The sequence below is a fragment of the Pipistrellus hanaki genome (assembly GCF_964339955.1).
Source record: "Pipistrellus hanaki genome assembly, chromosome: 1".
In the NCBI taxonomy this organism is placed as follows: domain Eukaryota; kingdom Metazoa; phylum Chordata; class Mammalia; order Chiroptera; family Vespertilionidae; genus Pipistrellus; species Pipistrellus hanaki.
In genome coordinates, this window is record NC_140503.1 from 206,556,362 (window position 1) to 206,568,965 (window position 12,604).

The window sequence follows — 12,604 nt, forward strand, 5'->3', positions numbered from 1 at the left end:
GTGCACAGAATTTTATTATGATGATGGCAATGACAAGCATGGTGCTCAAAGTGGAAAAGAACCCCAGTGGAAATAACAAAATGCTTGAATTGACCCCACAGACATCACCAATATCTATTATTGTTATTATTGTGTAGAAGGTCACACTACAGGCTGGAGGCTTTTCACCATTAAGCGGCCAAAAACATCAGGTGCTTCTTTTTTGGCAGGTGGCCTGGTAGAAACAGACCTGGAAGATACAGGTATAACAAAACCAATATGGAAATGCCTTCCATTAGAGTGCGAGAGAGATCAAGACTTGGCACACTGATTCAATAAAGTATCAAAGTTCAGAGGCTGGGAGGGCAGGAACAAAATACTCAGATCTAGGTACAAAAGCAAGGGATCCAAAAGGCAGGAAAAGAAAAGAGCTGGACCACTGAATGAGATAGATGGGCAGAAGGTCATTTTGGACAAATACTAGGAAAGAAATCTCTATTGTCTGCGATTGGGATATTAGGTGGTCTTTTAACATCCTGGTGGTGTGGTACATGGGTCATCTAAGTTTCTATAAGTTGACCCAACCTGCAAAAAAAGAGACAATGGGTGTATTTTCTGGGCTTCATGATGTCATTGGATTCTGACTAAATTTGGTTGCTATTATACGATTTTATGGAATATTAGTTACATATGGCTGAGTAATAATTAGCAAAGAACCTAGCTACTTACAACAATATACATTTATTGTACCATAGTGGTTGTGGATCAGGAGTCCAGGCCTGAATTGGCTGAGCTCTCTGCTTCAGAGTCTCAATGAAAGTGGCAATCAAGGAGATGGCCAGGGCTGTAGCCTCACATCAAGGTTCGGCTGAGGAAGGAACCCCTTCCAGGACCATGTGACTGTTGGCAGCATCCACCTCTTGAAAGCTGTAAGACTGAGGACCTCAGTGTCTAGCTGACTGTCACTTAAAAGCTGCTCTCAGTTCCTTGCTTTGCTCCATAAGGCAGCTCACAACATGCATGACTTCTTCACAGCCAGCAAGGAGAGTCTCCTCACCCAACAATGCGACAATCTCATGTGGTGTAACCATGCACATGCAATCACACTTTTCCTACAACCTTTGCCATATTCTAGTAGATTGAAGCAAGTTAGAGTACACAGCCACACTCAAGCAAAGGGAATTAGCAAAGGCATGAATACTAGGTGGTAGAGATCATGGGAGCCAAGTCTGTTACCCATAAATAAATGCTGCTCTTCTGTTCTCCTGGAAAAATGAAGCAAAGACACCACAGTATGCAATACAGTCAAGTGCATGCTCTTGAACCTGATGAGGGGGCTCATTAGTCATGCCAGAGTTGATGGGACGATGTTGTTTTCCCTGTCTGTTGGCTTGTAGTTGAATGACCATTCCCAGAAATAAAGTCTTTCTTTCCCAAATAGACAGGACCAATGAACCAAGTGAAATGAGGTGGAACATTTAACAAGGAAAAGTGTTATGATACACATTGGAGGCCCCTAAACCTATCACACAAGTTGAGGCAGAGCTTGGTAATAAAGGCTTGTGAATAAGACTTAAGGGATTTAGTTGACTGCATATGAGTCAGCCTAGAGAAGTGGCTGCCAAAAATAGCAAAGGCTATGTTAGACTCCGTGTAATTAGTCCAGACAGAGGATTAGTCCAGAGGAGATGACCCTTTCTGACTTGTGGTGCTCCTTCCCCACATGGAGGCTGGAGCTAATTCCATATCCCACATTCGAGAAGAGTCATGGGCAAATTAGAACACCTCTGAAGGAAAGTCCCCAGGAGTTGGAGGAGGTTGAAACCATGGACAGTAACAAAACAGTGAGGGCAGAAATATTTAATCTGCAAAGACAAACTTCTGAAGTGAGTAGTGCCATTGTTTTAAAACTCTAAAGAACTGTCTTACGAAGGAGGTGTTAGAGTTTTTATATGAGCCCAAGGAATAAGACCAATACCCATAATGGAAGCCTGGTAGGATCAGATTTTTGCTCAGGGTGACAAAAATCTCTCAGTAGGCAGAGTTGCCTTAGTGAAGAATAGATACTAATAACTGGAGGTCTTCATCAAGTCATTTAGCTACTCAACAAACATCCATCAGTTCCTACTGCCTTCCAAGCTCTGGACTAGACAGATACTCATATAAAAGAAGGTGCATCCCTGTCTTCTAGGAAGGTCCCTTGAACAAGAAAAGTGAACAAAGAAATTTTGATGACAGATGGAAAGTAACCAACGAGCCCCAAGCCTCAGACATTTGCTTCTTGCTCATTTCGCAAGTAGGAGGCCACTGCTGGGCTCCTGTGGCTCCATGTGCATTCTCATCCTGGGAATCAGGATGAAGGAACTTCAAATGGAGAAGAGAAATAAAACTGGTAGAAATTTGTTAGGCCTTAGAGCATATATTATCCTCTCAGATAATGTTTATCTGCTCACATTTCATTGGCTGAAGCATGTCGCAACACCAACCCCATCAATGGACAGAGAGGTGCCACAGGGAGGCACTATACAGAGATAGGTGGGGCTGAATAACCCCCTACAAGGAAACAAGAGCATATAACTAGAAAATAACAGTTTCCTACAATGCCCTGGGAGTGGGAGTTAAGAGGACACGATTTGTGAGAGACGTAACTCTTTCAAGAGGCTTCAAGGAAGGAGAAGATCATTTTCACTACACTCTTGGGCCAACCATTCTCCTTGGCAAAAGCACTGTTCGTACATACAGTGGTCTGCAAAGATATTTTTACAGTCGTCCTACAGAGTAGGTATACAGTTGGATAAGTTTACAGTTGTCATACAAAGTAGGTGTATAGTTGTGCCCATGCCTGTATACTTATTAATGGGATAATACATTTCAGTGAGAAGGTCTGTAAGTTAGCTAGCTCTGATCTAAGTAGGCCAGTTTTCTTGTCTCACAAAAGAAGTGAAAAAAATATACCAACTTTCCACTGGGGAAGGGAACTCTATAGACATTTAAATGAGGGAAATGAAATTTAACAGTTGAGAAGTTACAATGACGCACGGCTAGGTTAATCCAGGAAGGAAAGAGAGTAAATCAAGAGAGGAATAGAAGAAACTGAATTTCATTAAGGGACCTAGAAGGGCGATATTAGTGGCTGTTCTCCCTGAGGAATAATAAATGAAAGATTGTCATTTGAGGTTGTAAAGGAGGAAATTATAGTTCTCCTCACGCTTCCCTCCTCAAAAGAGAGATTTTTTTTTTAATGTATTTGTGAAAATTTCACACATGGAGGGAGAAAAGCTGGCTGATTACAGTGTATTTGTTTGCTTTTAAGAAATCATTGCTGCCTTGGCCACGGGGAGCACAGCAATTCCCAACAGGGAAAAAGAAAAATGGTCCCTGTTTTCCTAAGCGTGGCTGGTGAACCAAGGGAAGTTGCATGGGGCAGAGAGGGACACTTAGCCTAAAACACTTCATTGATCACATTGCACATCCTTTAATTTTTAATGCTCTTTATAGCTGAGTTCGGAGAGGTTTTGTGTTTGTTAACCTACTGGTTCAACATCATTCTGTTAAAACTTTGGGAATGAAGAGGCCAAATGCCAAGTGCTCCATACAATGGCTGTGAGCTGGATGCTTCTTCAGTCATTTTCTATTTGAATGCCACCACCTTGGTCTCCTCAGAGGAAAAGAACAGGTTTGTTACTTTAAAGGTAGTGAGGTGAGGATAAGAAAATCACAGCAGCATTTCTCTGTAAAGCTACCCCAAGGGCCCTGGTTGGACATCATTAGGGGTGGCTATAGTGCATTCCTATCCTTCTGGAAGGGTAAAGTTGCTTTTCCCAAGGTGAAGTCTTGTAGATGGGAGTTAGGCCTCTTGAGAGTCTAAATCTGCTAGCACTGTGATCTTGGCTAAACACCACAGTAAATGTCTACTGAGCCCTTACTGTGGGCCACATACAGTTCTAAGCTTTTACATGTATTGACTCATAGAAAACCCTTATAACAACATTATGTGGGATAGGCATTATTATTCTTCCCATTTTATATATAAGAACTAGAGGCCCGATGCATGCTTCGGCCAGCCCTCACAGCCCCTCACATCCCCTCGCAGCCTCAGCTGGCCCTTGCATGCCAGTTGCCATGACTGGGTCTCACAGCTCCTATTCCATACAGAAGGTCGTCCAGAGGATGTCTGGATCGTCATTCTGCTGATCAGTCTAATTAACATATTTGCCCTTTATTATATAGTATATAGAGGCACAGGAACTTGACCCAATATGTCAAGGTCTTCTATTAATCAATAACAAAAAGATAAACAACTCAGTGCAAAAATAGGCCAAAGACATAAATAAGCACTTCATGAAAGAGGACACCCCCATAATCTTTACACATAGAAAAATGTGCTCAACTTCATTCACACAGAAGTCCAAATGACTTAGGCTACCTACTTAACAGAGTGCCTAAAATGAAACAGACAATACTTCCAAGTTCTGGGCAAGAAGCAGAGAGATGGAAACTCACATGCTACTGGTGAGAGAGTGCCGGTTTAACCTCTTTGGAAACACTTTGGCATTAACCACTCAGACTGCGCATTTGAACTTCTGCAAAACAACAATCCCATGCCAAAGTATAGAATGAATGTAAGCATCTGCATCTGTGCACCAAAAACATGCACAAGATTGTTCACAGAAGCATGACTTGGGAAGGTCCCAGGTTGGAAACACCGAAATGCCATCAACAGTGGAAAGCCCGAGGACATTCAGTGTACTCATAGTGCCACACAGAGCAACAATGCACTTCAGCTCCATGCAGAGAGAGGCTGGATTTCACACACATTGCTGAGGAATGAGCATTGAAGAATACTGTAGCCATCTTTACATTCATTTACAATAAATATTTTAATATATTTTTATTGATTTCAGAGGGAAAGGTGAGAAAGAGAGAGACAGACACATCAATGATGAGAGAGAGTCTTTGATTGGCTGCCTCCTGAATGGTTCCTATTGGGGATTGAGCCAGAAACTCAGGCATGTACCCTGACCAGGTATCGAAACCAGGACCTTTTAGTCCACAGGTGGATGCTCTATCCACTGAGCCAAACCCTCTAGGGCTACAATAAATATTGATATTTGATCACTTTAAGTATAAAATGCTATTATTTTTCATTTAAGAGCTATATTGCCTGAGCTTCAAGGCATTCTGTGAAATATGTATTACTATCATAAAGGAAAAAAAAACCTGTATATAGGTAGCTCCTATGGGTGTTGTTATAAACCCTTTCATAAGACAAGTGTATCAAAAGTGAGGAAAGAGAATTCTCAGAGCTTTGGCTCTATTTTAAATTTGGAATGAAACCAAGGCTTAGAAAGGGGAAGGGAATACTGTAGATTTTCAAGGACAATAGGGCCACACCCCAGAGCACATCAGTGGGGACTCCAAGAGGAGAGAGCTGCTAGAAAAAGCATATGCACTTGAAGCTGAGAGTTTAGGGTAGACACGAGAGAGTGAGAACTACAGACCAAGTGCTCCTTGGAGCTTCCTAGTATAGAGAGGACAAGGGGTTCATAATGATTATTGGACGGGAATCGTAATTTTTCTGTTCTTGCATGTCTGTGAGCTCTTTTAGGTAAGGGGTTACATTTTATTAAATTTAATAAAACAAATCATTTTATATACCGTGTTTCCCTGAAAATAAGACATCCTCCGAAAATAAGACCTAGCACATGGAAAGATAAGACATCCCCTGAAAATAAGACCTAACGCAACTTTGGGAGAAAAAATTAATATAAGACACTGTCTTATTTTCGAGGAAACAGGGTATTAAATTTATTTTTATAAATATTTGCCCATATACCTACCACAGGGCTGCTATATAAGACACACCCAAGTAAGTGTTTCATTGGAACTGATGGAGCTGTGGCTGGAGACAGAAAAATCTCTCTCTTTTTCCAAAGAGTGTAAACCTCCTACTATCCTTGAATAAAGCCTAAAAAAGAAAAGCATCAGGACCTGCTCATCAAAGTTTTACTCCCAGCAAACTTGGAATAAACGAGTGCACCACAATTTCTTCAAAAGGGCATCCTGTGCTCAGCAGGGCCACTTTGGGCCTGCAATATTGCAGCACCGATCTGTGTAATTTGGGGCAAAGTCAGACACGTGATCAGAAATCAAAGCCATGTGTTGTCTAGAGTTGTTTATCCAACACAAGAAACAGACTGTGAGACATGGCTATGAAATTGCATTTATCATACGTACCTCACCTGAATCAATGAAGCATTCATTCTCTGTAACGTCTCATCTATGCAGGACCAACCTCTCCATCAGATGTCAGAGGAGGCCAAGGTACTTTCAGAGGCTCTCCAAAATGTTTTAATTCCTTTTGAAACCAGAAGGAAAATGAGCTTCTAGGTCTCAGGAAATCTACACTAATAAAAAAGTAAGATGCAAATTAACCATACCTTGTTGATGCTCACTAGCCAACTAGGAGTGCGTATGCAAATAAGCCCAACAAAGATGACAGGTTAATTTGCATATGCAGGCACCAGTGGCCTGGAGTGGGGTGGGGCGCTTGCATTGTCACCATGGCAATGATGCAGGTATTCCTCGCTGCCCCAGCCACTCAAGGCCTCTGGGCAGCATAGGAAGGTGGAAAGGTGGCTCCAGGCCAGAGCAAAAAAGCAGATCCGGCCAGAGCGAAGGCAGTTCTGGTAGCCAGGGGAAGGAAGACCCATTCTTGCATGAATCTTCATGCATCGGGCCTCTAGTATTTAAATAAATAAGAATAATATTTTATCTTACCTCAATGCACTCATGATATGTAATTTTTAGTTAACTTATCAATTTTGTTGAAGGATAGCTCCCACAAGGACAAAGGTTATAATTCCACTCAGTAACCACATATGCCAGGAGTAGATTGGTGTCATCATAGGGAGGAAAAATCCTGTTTTCAGAAAAACATCAAACAATCTATTGATTGTAGAGGGCTGGATTCTTTTCAAAGACATACAGGTGAATATGGGGTAGTAGGGTGGGGCTGGTGGGAGGAGGCATATGATGGCTAAGCTGAGTTGGAATGAACCACAATCCTTCACAAACCACATGTTCGGGGAATATGACCCTCATTTTATTTTTCTTTCACAAGCCCAGTGCTCTAGGAATTAGCAAAGCAAAAAAAGTAGAAAGAATTCTAAACTTCAGCACCATCAAATTAGGGGAGGTATTTGAGGATACCGCATTCACACAGTGTAATCATGCTCTCTTTGTTTTGGTTAAAGGAGTGAAAAATATCTCTCAAACCCAACGTCCTCCCCTCCACCCAACCCGTTCTATGTACAGCAGCATTTCATAGCTGCTCCCATCAGTTTTACACTCAATCTCTTCTGTGAAGTCAGGGAAGCACAATTACCATTCGACAATACCCATCAAGCTTCCCATACAACACGGACCTTTGAAAAACCCACTTGACTTTTCGGGTGATTCAGCAGGAAGAGCCATTAGTGCACCATCTAAATCAGGCCCTGGAAAGTTTATTAAAATTGGATTTTTAACCTGATCCCAATTTCCTCTGTTTATAAAGAATCCCACTGGACTGCTTAGTATTCATGCTATTAACCTGAAAGATTCAAATAGCCATTATGGGAGGAAAAGCTTTGCAGGAGAGGCCCACACACAAGAGTTACAGATAAAATCACATGGAGTCCCGGCCAGCAGAGAGACTATAGATCCTGGACATCTCCCTAAAGAGCAAGCTCTTCCCTCTTTCTTCCCCCCTCCCCTTCTCCTGGCCTCCCTCTTCCATCACATACCTGGGTAAAAGACAACAATTAAAAAGAAAACCTAAGCAAACCATTCAAATACAGAGAGCACTAAACAAGGAGTTTAATTTTCATTGGATATGCAGCTACGTGGGATAAATTGCATCCTCCCATGGTGCCGGAATTACTCCCACTGATGGATGTCATGACTTGAAACTTCCATGTTCCTTTTTTGCTACATGAAGAAATCATACCTTCTAAGAAGGTTGGGGAAAGGGCAAAACGTGAAACCCATGGAATCCGTCTTGCACAGTGCCTGGCACAAAAGCCTTGAGTACCTGTCCGCTGGTGTGATGACTGCTGATGGACCAAACTCCTAGATCAGTTGGTTTGTTTCCATTTACCCTTTCAGCCTTTGTTTTCTGCAGAATGCAATTTGCAACCGAACTGATGTCAGTGAGTTTGGGTAGTAATAGGTTGTGGGTGTTCATCTTGAGATGCAATTTTCTGCTCCCTCAGGGCAGTGGTGATGTCTTCACTTCATGTAGCAGAGTCTAGATGCTCAATAAAGACTTTGTACTTTGATTTTCCAGTTGATGACACTGAGGAAGAGGGTCTCGGGCCAAACACTAAGAAGTGGCAGACACTTTTCCAGTTAAGGATCACTATGTCTGACCTAAACAATAAGCCATGACTCCTCAAGGAAAGTTCACTTAGAAGCCCACCTCCTTTTTGAAGAGTATACTGCATTTCAGATATCATGCAAAATTTTGGGAGCAATAACAAAATTATGGTGCCTGCACTCAAAGCCCTTCTAATCTAGTGGGGAAGACAGATCTTTAAGCAACATTTTTAATAAAATGTTTATGTTATAACAGAGCTGAGTTTGGGTGATATGTAAATGCCTGTTAGGAAATCTACCTCATGCCCAGAAGAGGTCAAGGGTGGGGGTTTAGGAAATGACAAGTGTCTTGGCAGAGACATAAAACTAAGTAAGAACAAAAGAGCCAATTAAAACTGTGTTATTTATCAAACCATAAGACCATTGATCCTTGATCAATGAATGTTGGCTGAAAGGAAAAAAAAATGAGAGAAGCTCAAAGTTCAGTCCTCAAATTCTTGTTGCTCACCAGATCTGCTCAGAGTAACTTCTTGCAAGTGAAGCTTCCAACAGAGACTTAGGGCTCAGGCCTGGGTTCTAGTTCCTTTGTGGGACTTGCAGTGGGGAACTAAGCAGATTCATTAACCTGCCTTTGACTCCCTGAGTACAAATCACACGGCCCACCTCCCTGTGCATCTGGCAAATGAACTGTGAGATTCAGACTCTGAGCACAAAAGCACTTTGAACTCTTATGGAAAAATAATCATATCGACTTAAGACATCAAAGCAGCTCCTTATTTTGAAGAGCTCATGATCTGCACTGGGCTTAGCTGCTGGTAGGAGCTTAAGGACACCAGTAATTGGCAAGGGCTTATCTTCGACTACCATTTGACCCACACAACCTCGTACATGGTTTTACACAGCTTCATAGAATGTGGGGAAAAGCACTTCTTTTAAAAATAATGTGAATTTAAATGCTAAGGCTTTTCAAAGTGGGGCTTTAAATTGACTTTAAAAATTCATATACATATATACATATAGGTACATATAAATTCATATATACATATATATATATATATATATATATATATATATATATATATATATATATTGTGTGTGTGTATGTGTGTGTGTCTGTGTGTGTGTGTGTGTGTGTGTTATATGTTAACATTATATAACACTAGTGGCCCAGTGCACAAAATTCTCAATCTGGGACCCCTTGTTCCTTACCACCTGCCTGCTTGCTGCTCCTTTCTGCTCAGCTTGCTACTCCTTAGTGCTGTTGCAGAAGCAGGAGAGGGTCCTGCCATTGCCACTACACTCACCAGCCATGAGCCCAGATTCTGGCTGAGCAGCGCTCCCACTATGGGATCACACTGACCAGCAGGGGCAGTTCCTGTATTGAGCATCTGCCTCCTGATGGTCAGTGTGCATCATAGAGACTGGTCATTCTGGTCATTCTACTATAATGGTTGCTTATAGACTAGAGGACCAGTATACGAAATTCATGTATGGGGGTGGGGGTGGTCCTTCAGCCCAACCTGCACCCTCTCAAATCTGGGACTGCTGGCTCCTAACTGCTCACCTGCCTGCCTGCCTGGTTGCCCCTAACTACCCTCCCTGCCAGCCTGGTTGTCCCCAACTGTTCCCCTCTGCTGGCCTGATCACCCAAAACTGCCCCCCACCACCAGCCTGGTCACCCCTTACTGCCCCCTCTGCCAGCCTGGTCACCTCAAGCAGTCTGTTTGGTCCTCCATTTGTTTTTTTCAGTCATGTCAGCCCGTGGCTTTTTATATATTAGGACTAGATGCCCAGTGCATGAAAATTCATGCACTGGAGGGGATGTTCCTCATCCCAGCCTGCCCCCTCTCACAGTCTGGGGCCCTCAGGGGTGGGAGATGACCCGGCGATAAAGGGAAGGCGACACCCCATCACACCACTGCTGCTGCCACTGCCAGCAGTGCAAGCCTTGGCCGGCCCTGGTTGCCCGTGGTTCAGGCCAGCCCTGGGAAGCTGGGAAGCCACTATCTGAGGCTTGCCTGTGCCTTAGGCCAGCTCTGGGTGGCTGGGCGCTGAGGGCAGGTCCAGCTGCACAGTGCACCTGCTACCCCCTCCTCCCTCTCCCCCTTCCCCCTGACCCCCCCTCCCCCGGTGTGGCTAAAAGGACTTGGGGACTCTGGTGGGGCTGAGGGACTGGGCACTGCCATCTTGTGGCTGTGAGTGTTGCCATCTTTAAGGGTGGGACAGTCAATGAGCATATTCTCTTCTTATTGGCTGTGGGTGCCACCATCTTTGTGACAGCATGAGGGTCAATTAGCATTTTCCCTTTTTATTAGATTGTATATATGGCATGTCAACATTAACCTAGCTCAAAGAGGTAGCCAAAGACATTAAAACCCCTAAAATCTTATTTTCCAAAATAAGACTTGGCCTTGCATCACAGATGCTCCTGGCTTTTGCTTTATCAGCCAGAAAATGATGGCCATTGCTTTGCTTTCTGAAAGGGCAGCCAGTCTAGTAAGTGTAGAGTAAAAAGAGTTCTGTTTCCAGGTAGCCGGATGCAGAACTTTAGTATTAGAGCCTCCCTTCTTTCCAGAAAAGATACAAGCTACCAGGCACCAAGTTAAAGAGTTGGGCCAGTGATGATGTTCCCTACAACTTCTTAGGTAAGGAGGAGATTCTATTTTCCATCCTAAAAGGTGATTCCTGTCTGAGTATCCAGTTTTGAACCTACTGACAAATGCAACACTGTCCTTGAATACAATACTAGCAAAGAGGCAAGCAGAGTGGAGGTCAAGCAGCCCAGCTGGGCAGGTGAGGTGCATTAAACTGTAGCAACGCATGGATGCTAGGATTATACAGAGAATGTGGGTGTGGGAAGTCATGACTGCGAGTAGAATTCTTAGGGATCAATGTGGGGGTCAGAGTGCACTGCTTTTGGAGGAGGCGCCCAGAGGCCATGAAACCTAATATTATCCTCGATCTGCTGGTGTATCTCAGTTTCTCTCCCCAACTGTCTAAAACACCCGTGAGGAGCCGGAATGCTGGGGGACCAAACCATATATCCGTTCCCTGAGGGGTCAAGTTTAATTACAGTTGTATTCTGGAGGTCTTGGCACTTCACGAGAGAGACCCTCGGATACCTCCACAAGGCCCCTCAGGCCCCAGTCTCCTGAGAATGTCTGCTTGTCCAGACTGGAAGGAAGGTACCTTATATTGTCGGTGCCAGTTCATTGCGGGGTGCTCATATTTTACTGTAGTTTTCCGCTTGAAGGCAGCTATCCCCTTTTAACTAGAATTACCGCTCCCCCCTCCTGGTCCTGGACAAGAAGCCCTTTCTCCAGCCTGGTGGCCAGAGAACTTATGGTTTGTGCAATGCGAGTCACGGAGCCAAAAAGATGTTATGGATTGGGGTTCCTTGCTAGGACCTTAGTTCTCATCAATGCAGAAAAGATTTGAAGGCCAACCAAATGAAAGTAAAGCAAAGTGGGATTGATGGGAGATACATTCCAAGTAAGGAGTAGGCCCGGGAAGAGTCCATGGCCCTGAACTCCTGGTTGTATGGTTTAAATTAGGTATTTTCTGGGTGGAGACTTTGATTTGCATTTGGGAATGATTGACAGAAAAATGCTTTGTAACAATAATCCTTGTTTGCATGCCCTTACCCACAATGCATACAGAGAAACCCACAAGCTGTGTGTGTGTGTGTGTGTGTGTGTGTGTGTATGTGTGTGTCAAAACCTCATTGTAAATTTTATTATAATTAGTCCAGTGCCTTAGTAAGGTCTCATGGAGGTTGTGTCATTTTGCTCTGAGTTTACTCAAGAACAGGTATGGAACCTACTCACAGGAGATCCGCTGGATGCTGGACCTCCCACAGAGAAGCAACGTTGGTCTGACAGCTGCTAGCACCCCAGGGCAGGCCCCACCCCAGCTACTCACAGGTAACTTCCTCCCTGACACTATGGAAACCATTCTTTAGATGGAAGAGTATTTTTAAACTAAGCAAAGTTAATAAAAGACTTTCAAAACTCTAGTGACATAGTTGAATTCTTCCAAAAATTTATCTTCCATTATTTCTAAGATGGAATCATATATATATTCTGTTGTATTTTGATGTTTCTTTGGGATTTTTAAAAACAAGTTTGATGATCTGCCCGAGAAGCGACTTGCTTTGTGTTGGTTGAGAGGGTAAGCAGGCAGCCCCGCTTCTCCAAGGAGGTCCCAGCCCCAAGCCCCTGGAGATCTTCCCTGTGAGGTGAACTGCTGAACGCTAACCATTCTCCTA

General features: G+C 43.4%; 1 long non-coding RNA gene across 1 annotated transcript in view; it reads right to left on the reverse strand.

Annotated features, from left to right (window-relative positions):
* LOC311613108 overlaps positions 1 to 12,604 on the reverse strand; it is a 195,691-nt gene that overhangs the window by 77,660 nt on the left and 105,427 nt on the right. The gene's annotated exons all lie outside the window — the stretch shown is intronic.